We start from the raw sequence: 9,081 nt of genomic DNA, 5'->3' as shown, positions 1-9,081 counted from the left end.
TTTTTTTTTTTTTTTTTGAATCAGGATCTTACTCCCATTGCCCAGGCTAGAGCACAGTGGTGTGATCTTGGCTCACTGCAGCCTCAGCTTCTGGGCTATGTGATCCTCCCACTTCAGCTTCCTGAGTAGCTGGGACTACAGGCACACACCACCATGCCTGGCTAATTTTTTGTATTTTCAGTAGAGAAGGTGTTTCACCCTGTTGCCTGGGCTGATCTTACACTCCTGGGCTCAAGTGATCTATCCACCTCAGCCTCCCAAAGTGCTGGGATTTTAGACGTGAGCCATCATGCCCAGCCCTATTTAGATATTCTTTACTTTCAGCAATTGTTTTGTGGTTTGCAGTGTATAAATCTTATAATTATTTTATTAAATCTATTCCTAATTATTTTATCTTTTGATAATATTATTGGAATTATTTCCTTAATGTCACTTCCAGAATGTTCACTGCTAGTGTACACAAATACAATTGATTTTTGTTTGTTAATATTGTATCCTGCAACTTTGCTGAACTTATTTATTCTAATAATTTTTTTGTTTGTTTTTAGTGGAATACTTAAGATTTTTTAATAAGCAAGATCATGTCATTTGCAAATAGAGATATAGAGATAGTTTTACTTCCTTTTCAATTTGAATGCCTTTTATTTATTTTTCTTGCCTTATTGCCCAGGCTGGAGCTTCCAATATATTACAAATAGAAGTGGTAAAAGTAGATTTTTTTTCTTATTTCTGATCTTAGAGAGAAAGCCATCAGTCTTTCAGTGTTTAATATGATCTTAGATATAGGTGTGTTATAGGTGCCTTTGGTCAGGTTTAGGAAGCTTCCTTTTATGCCTATTTTGTTGAATATTACTTATTGTGAAATGCATTAGATTTTGTCAAATAATTTTTTTTTTTGAGATGGGGCTGTCTCACTCTGTTGCCCAGACTGGAGGGCAGTGGTACAATCTCAGCTCACCGCAACCTCCTGCTTCTGGGCTCAAGCGATTCTCCTGCCTCACCCTCCTGAGAAGCTGGGATTACAGGCACGTGCCATCACGCCTGGCTAATTTTGTATTTTTTAGTAGAGATAGGGTTTCACCATGTTGGCCAGGCTGGTCTTGAACTCCTGACCTCAGGTGATCCACCCACCTCGGCCTCCCAAAGTGCTGGGGTAACAGGTGTGAGCCACTGTGCCTGACCAAATAATTTTTCTCAGTCTATTGTGATTTTTGTCTCTTACTTTATTGATATGGCCATTACATTTATTTTTTATGTTAAACTAACCTTGCATTCTTACATTAAATTCTACTGAGTCATAGCATATAATCCTTTTTTTACATGTTGCTAGATTCCGTTTGCTAGTATTTTAAGATTTTTGCAACTGTATTCATAAAAGATGATTACAGTGTCTTTATTTGGTTTTGGTATCAGAGTAATACTGGTCTCAGAGAATAAGTTGGGAAGTATTCACTCCCTTTCCATTTTTTGGAACAGTTTTTGAAGAACTGGTAGTCCTTCTTTGCTAAATGTTTGGTAGAATTCACCAGTGAAGCCAACTTGATCTGAGCTTTTCTTTTCTTTTCTTCTCTTTTCTTTTCTTTTCTTTTTTTTTTTTTTAATACACCAGCCTGAACAGATCTGGGCTTTCCTTTGTGGGATTTTTAAAAACCACTAACTCAGTCTCTTTACTTATTAAAGTTCCTTCTTTAGTTAATTTTGTTAATTTATGACTTTCCAAGATTTTTTCCATTTCATTAAGTTTTCTAATTAGTTGCCATACAATTGTTTGTAGTATTACATTATCATTCTTTTTATTTCTGTAATATCAGTAGTAATTTCCCATCTTTCATTCCTGATTTTGGTAATTTAAGTCTTCATTTTTCTTGGTCAACTAGCTAAGGTTTGTCAATTTTGTTGATCTTTTCAAATAACTAACTTTTGGTTTCTTGAATTTTCTCTATTGTATTTTTCTATTTCTATTTTCTATTCCATTGTGTTTGGAAAACATACTTTGTATTATAATAATGATTTTAGATCTATTGAGGCTGTTTTATGGCCTATTATATGGTCTATTCTGGAGAATTTTCATGTGCATTTGAGAAGAATATGTATTTCACTGATGCAGGCGGATTGCTCTATAGATGTCTGTTAGTTGTAGTTAGTTTATAGTGTCCTGATGTCCTCTATTCATATCCTTGTTGATCTTCTATCTAGTTGTTCTGTCCATTATTGAAAGCAAGGTACTGAACTTTATTACTGTTATCATTGAATTGTTGGTTTTTCCCTTCAATTCTGTCAGTTTTTGCTGTATGTATTTTTGTGATTCTGTTATTGGGTGTATATATATTTATAATTGTTATATCTTTCTGAGACATTAGCTCTTTTATCATTATAAAATGTCCCTATTAGTCTCTAGTAACATTTTGTGTTTAATAGTATTTCATTTGCTATTATTAGAGCCACTCCAGCTCTCTTATGGTTGCTGTTGCCAGATACATATTTTTCCATCCTTTTACTTTCTATCTATTTGCATTTTTGAATGTAAAATGTGTCTCTTGTAGACTGCATATAGTTGGATTATGTTTGTATTCATTGTATTCTGGCAATCTCTGTCTTTTGACTGGATTGTTTAATCCGTTCACTTTTCACCTTGTCATTGTCATTGATCCATTTAGATTTACCTTTGTGTTTTTCTTTTTACTTTCTGTATATTTCATGACTACTCTGTTCCTCTTTTCCTCCCTTACTAACTTCCTTTGTTTTATGTTGATATTTTCTAGTGTACCATTTTACTTCTTTAGTAATTTTTTCACTATATGTATTTTTTTTTATTTTAATTTTTATTCTTTCTTTGAGACAGAGTGTCACTTTGTCACACAGGCTGGAGTGCAGTGGTACAATCATAGCTCACTGCAGCCTCAAACTCCTGGGCTCAACAGTCCTCCTGCCTCAGCCTCCCAAGTAGCTAGGACTACATGTGTGCACCCTCATGCCAGATAATTTTTTAAATTTTGTGTAGAGATAGGGTTTCACTATGTTGTCCAGGCTGGTCTGAACTGCTGGTCTCAAGTGATCCTCCTTCCCTGACCTCCCAAAGTGCTGGGATTTCAGGCATGAGAAAATGTGCCTGGCCCTGAGGTAATTTCTTAATGACCGCTATAATACTTGTAATACCTTTCTTAATGTATCAGAATCAACTTTAGATGTATACTACCTTAATTCTAGTAAGATATAGAAACTTTGCTCTTATATACAGCTCCTTTCTCTCCCTACTGTTTTGTGGTTACTACTGCTATACATATTAAAGTGTATATATATTACAAATCCAATAATACATTGTTATAGTTACTGCTTTATATAATCCTCCCAAAGTGCTGGGATTACAGGCGTGAGCCACCGCGCCTGGCCAATCCTATGTCTTTTAAAGAAGCTAAGAAAAGAAATAAGAACAGAAGTACATGTATAGAGTTTCTTCTTCAAAAAAATACTAGGCCTGGCCCGGTGGCTCACATTTGTTATCCTAGCACTTTGGGAGGCCAAGGAAGGCAGATTGCTTGAACTCAGGAGTTTGAGACCAGCCTGGGCAACATACTGAGACCCCGTCTTTACAAAAAATATAAAAATTAGCCTGGCATAGTAATGTGTGCCTGCGGTCCCAGCTACCTGGGGAGCTGAGGTAGGAGGATCACTTGAGCCCGGGAGGCAGAGGTTGCAGTGAGCCAAAATCACGCCACTGCACTCCAGCCTGGGCGACAGAGCAAGACTCTGTCTTTAAAAAAAAAATTCCCAAGAATTCAAATGATTGTTTTTAAGTAACTCACTAGTTACATGATTATATTTTGCTGGAGAGAGGGTCTACATCCCTCACGTCGCCATTCTGGAACCACCCTGCAGATGATGCGCCTCGTCTTTTTATCTCTTAGTCTTTCTGAACAAGATTCTGAATTAATCCTTCAGTACTAATTTCTAATATCCTTGAAACTTTCTACTTGATTCTTTTTCCTGACTACCTGTTCTTATTTTATTTCTGTTTGTTTTCGTTTCCTATTTTTTGACGTTTTAAATGTAAATGATTTCTTCATTATTATTTGAGCATCTCAACTTTATTTTTCATTTTCTTCTATAACATTCAATTCATATTCCAGTGGGTGATTTTAATGACTGTCTTTCTTCATCTGTTTTGGAATTTTAGTTTGCAAGTCCTTTTTTTTTTTTTTTGAGAGTGTCTTGCTTTGTTGCCCAGGCTAGAGTGCAGTGGAATGATTATAGTTCACTGCAGCCTTGACCTCCTGGGCTCAAGCATTCCTCCAACCTCTGCCTCCTGAGTAGCTAGGACTACAGATGTGTGCCATCAGACCAGCTAATTTTTTTATTTGTTTTATTTTTTTTGAGACAGAGTCTTGCTCTGTCGCCCAGGCTGAAGTGCAGTGGTGCATGTTGGTTCACAGCAACCTCTGCCTACCGGGTTCAAGAGTTTATCCTGCCTCAGCCTCCTAGATAGCTGGAATTATAGGCACACCACCACGCCCGGCTAATTTTTGTATTTTTAGTATAGACAGGGTTTCACCATGTTGACCAGGCTGGTCTCGAACTCCTGACCTCAAGTGATCTACCCACCTCGGCCTCCCAAAGTGCTGGGATTACAGGCGTGAGCCACTGTGCCTGGCCTAGTTTTTAAATTTTTTTGTAGAGATGGGGCTCACTATGTTGCTTAGGCTGGTCTTGAACTCCTGGCCTCAAACAATCCTCCTACCTCTGCCTCCCAAAGCACTGGGATAATAGGCATGAGCCACCATGCCCAGCTGCAAGTTCATTTTAAAGTAATTGTTTCATTCTTTTTTGTTATTGATCTTTTTTCTGCCCTCCTTAGTTTTTACTTATCTCCATCTAGAAACATTAAGATTTCCTTCACTGAACATCTGGGCATCCTGCTAAGAGCCAGATGTTATGATGACAATTCAGAATTTCTGTCCAAGTGGTATTGTGAATATGGCAGATTTCAGAACCAGCAGTTCCAGCTCATTCCAGACCACAGAGATGTCTATATGCTCCCATATTCCACATCTAGGCTCAGCAGAGGTCAGCTACAGTTGGTGTTTCTCATAAGCTTCCTTCATAAGAAGAGGAGGTTCTTTTCAACTTTTAAAGCAGTGACTGCAGCTCCAGCCCCACATTTTAACCTGGAGCAATTTTAGACCCTTTTAGCTTCTGGACTGATGTTGCCTCTGCCTATTACTTGGACCTACAGCCAAGCAGGCCCGCTGCTTCCACTCTGCCCATTGATTTACATTGCCATTGCATTTCTGGTTGGAGGTATATTTATCTTGGTTTTGAACTCATCTACGTGCTTTTAGGCTTTTCTTATCTGTCATTGCTTTTGCTTGGAACAGAATCAGTGATTAAAGTGAGATCATTGCCCCAGCTTGCCCAGAGTCCCAATCCCATCCTGAATTTGCAGTCAGATATTTCAGGCTGTAGTCTTTAGCTTTTCTGTAACATTCACAATAGCTTTCTGGATGGAAGCGATGGGGGGAATGGATCAGCAAGACACAGAAACCAGGAGTAAAAAGAAATAAGAACCAGAGTTTGGGTAGGGTAATGGTGAGGCCTGCGGCAGGGTTCCCAGCAGGGAAAGATTCTGTGCAGGACAACAAAGTTAGAAGTGAAACCGAGGTGGCTGGAGGTGGTGGCTCATGCCTGTAATCCCAGCATTTTGGGAGGCCAAGGTGGGCGGATCACCTGAGGTCGGGAGTAAAAATACAAAATTAGCCGGGCATGGTGGCACATGCCTGTAATCCCAGCTACTCAGGAGGCTGAGGCAGGAAAATTGCTTGAACCTGGGAGGCAGAAATTGCGGTGAGCTGAGATCGCACCATTGCACTCTAGCCTAGGCAACAAGAGTGAAACTCAGTCTCAAAAAAAAAGAAGTTAAAACGAAGTAAGATGTTCAAGGTCAGTGTCTAAAGCAGGAAACAGCTAGATTACTAAGGAGTAATCTAGTAGCACTGTGTTCTCACAAAGATATTACTAACGGAGGCCCTGTGGGAGCCATGATCTACCCAGCCATACTGCCCAAAGGAAAAATACTTCAAGAGCCAAGGTTTATTAAAGCAAAAGTAGGCCGGGCTCAGTGGCTCACACTTGTAATCTCAGCACTTCAGGAGGCTGAGGCAGGAGCCTCGCTTGAGCCCAGGAGTTCGGGACATAATGAGATCCCACCTCTACGAAAAGAATTTTTTTCGTTCCTGCTACTTGGGAGACTTGGACAGGAGGATTGCTTGAGCTCAGGAGGTTGAAGCTGCAGTGAGCCGTGTTCACACCACTGTGCTGCAGCCTGGGCAACAGAGTGAGATCCTGTCTCAAAAAACAAAAAAGAAAATGGATTTGGGATTTGGGTCTCCTCCAGGGGAATTTGTCCTCTCAAATTTTCTTATATTATGGTCTAACTCTTTCAAGGCCCTAAACTATCCTGTGATGGTGGGATCCTGCTTCTTAGGGTCTTTGAAGAAGGCTTTTAATTTATGTATTTTTGGATTCTTGGTTCTCCTTCATCAGGAGCTCATCTATGATTCCATATCTTTCTGGAACAGGAACTTGAGTCTTAGGCCTTACAAGATAAGAGATTTTTTTTTTTTTTTTTTTTTGAGACGGAGTCTTGCTCTGTCGCCTGGACTGGAGTGCAGTGGCCGGATCTCAGCTCACTGCAAGCTCCGCCTCCCGGGTTCACACCATTCTCCTGCCTCAGCCTCCCAAGTGGCTTGGATTACAGGCGCCCGCCACCTCGCCCGGCTAGTTTTTTTGTATTTTTTAGTAGAGACGGGGTTTCACCGTGTTCGCCAGGATGGTCTCGATCTCCTGACCTCGTGATCCGCCCGTCTCGGCCTCCCAAAGTGCTGGGATTACAGGCTTGAGCCACCGCGCCCGGCCAAATAAGAGATTTTTTTTAAAAAACACAATACTGGTGTGTAATTTAATAATGGCTATTTTCAGGATTTGGGCACTATAGGGAAAATAAATAACTATTAATGGAATCTGGCTACCAAATGTGTTCACCAGAAAATAAGAAATAACTACTCTGGGTTGGACACGGTGGCTCACACCTCTAATCCCAGCACTTTGGGAGGCTGAGACAGGCGGATCACTTGAGGTCAGGAATTTGACACCAGCCTGGCTAACATGGTGAAACCCCATCTCTACTAAAAATACAAAAACTAGCCAAGCGTGGTGGTGGGCGCCTGTAATCCCAGCTGCTCTGGGAGACTGAGGGAGAAGAATTGCTTGAACCCAAGAGGCGGAGGTTACAGTGACCCGAGATCGCATCACTGCACTCCAGCCTGGGTGACAGAGCAAGACTCCATCTCAAAAAACAAACAAACAAACAAACAAAAAAACTAGTTACTGGTTTCAATCCCAAAATACTAAAAGACTGTGATCAAAACTAAGAGTTTGCCTTGGCTTTTAGTTGAATTTTGAAAGTCCTCTTAAATGTCGAGTTCCTAGGAATTTGGAAAAGCCTTGTTTGAGGATTGTCTCTTGGTTGAGATCTGAAATGTTTAATAAGCTATCAACCTGTATTTTTTTTTTTTTTTTTTTTGAGACGGAGTCTCGCTCAGTTGCCCAGGCTGGAGTGCAGTGGCGCGATCCCGGCTCACTGCAAGCTCCGCCTTCCGGGTTCACGCCATTCTCCTGCCTCAGCCTCCCAAGCAGCTGGGACTACAAGCCTACAAGCGCTCGCCGCCACGCCCGGCTAATTTTTTTGCATTTTTAGTAGAGACGGGGTTTCACCGTGTTAGCCAGGATGGTCTCGATCTCCTGACCTTGTGATCCGCCCGTCTCGGCCTCCCAAAGTGCTGGGATTACAGGCTTGAGCCACCGCGCCCGGCCTATCAACCTGTATTATTCCCATTTCCTCAGGATGCTTTTTTTTTGGGGGGGGGCGGTTTTTTGAGACAAGGTCTCACTCTGTCACCTAGGCTAGAGTGCAGTGGTGGAATCACAGCTCACTGCAGCCTCAACCTCCTGGGCTCAAACAATCCTCTCACCTCAGCCCGCCGAACGCATAACTGGGACTACAGGCGCGTGCCACCACACCCAGCTAGTTTTTATATTTTTGTGTAGAGATGGGGTTTCTCCATGTTGCCCAGGCTGGTCTCAAATTCCTCAGCTCAAGCGATCCGCCCACCTCATCCTCCTAAAGTGCTGGGATTACAGGCATGAGGCACCATGTCCAGCCTTCAGGCTGCTTTTGAAATCCCATACATGTTAGCATATGAAGTTGCTAACAATGATTTCACATTCGTCTTAAGTTCTGAGCCCTAGGACCGTCAGGTGAAGGCAGCCAGTACCTGGGGGATGATGTGTGTGACTTACATGGTCATCCCAAAGGACAGTAAAATGATGCCCAGCATTCTCTGCCAAAGACAGACTAAAAAAGGAGAGAAGAACACTGTCAAAAGGCATTGATTCCACATTAGTTAGAAAGGACAAATGGAAATGATATGTGTACAGAGTTCTCCCACTGATATGATGAAGGCAAAGGAGAAGATGTATGAAGCTGGTTTGGCTAATTAGATCCTATACCGATGTCTGAAAAGATTAGTGGAATTAACATATACACTGATGGCATATTTTTACAATCTTGTAAATAGGTAGCATTTATTTCAGTGGTATAATAAAAGAATGATTATCTTTTAAACCTGAGAAGAGTTTGCTTAGTAAGGTAAGGGTGACTCAACATCGAGAAATGCATTAATTCACTTCATTATTCAAAGGAGGAAATTGATATGCTCATCTAAATAGATTTTTTAAATATAAAAGAATTCAACATATTAAAAACTTTATTAAGGAAATTTTCAACCACACATATGTAGAGAGGATGGTATAACAAACCCTGTGTCAGTCAACTTCAACAATTATCAAATCAGCATTTGCTTCTTTTTAATATTCGTGTTTTACTAACACTTTTAGTTCCCCTCAGGCTCTTGCATTTCTCCACAGAGAGCAGGGTATGGTATAAATGATCACTCCCACCACCAACATTTAGGAAGGTAGTGAAAGCCATTCCCATCAATTTAGATTTTTTTTTTTTTTTTTTTTGAG

General features: G+C 40.7%; 1 protein-coding gene across 4 annotated transcripts in view; it reads left to right on the top strand.

The window, feature by feature from the left end:
• The window catches only part of RGS20 (regulator of G-protein signaling 20), a 123,739-nt gene that overhangs the window by 75,227 nt on the left and 39,431 nt on the right, over positions 1 to 9,081 (top strand). The window lies entirely within an intron of this gene.

The sequence above is a fragment of the Colobus angolensis genome, unplaced genomic scaffold (genome assembly GCF_000951035.1).
Source record: "Colobus angolensis palliatus isolate OR3802 unplaced genomic scaffold, Cang.pa_1.0 Scaffold166, whole genome shotgun sequence".
Lineage (NCBI taxonomy): Eukaryota > Metazoa > Chordata > Mammalia > Primates > Cercopithecidae > Colobus > Colobus angolensis.
Note: the sequence above shows the minus strand (reverse complement) of the source record. Positions and strands in the feature narration are given on the sequence as shown.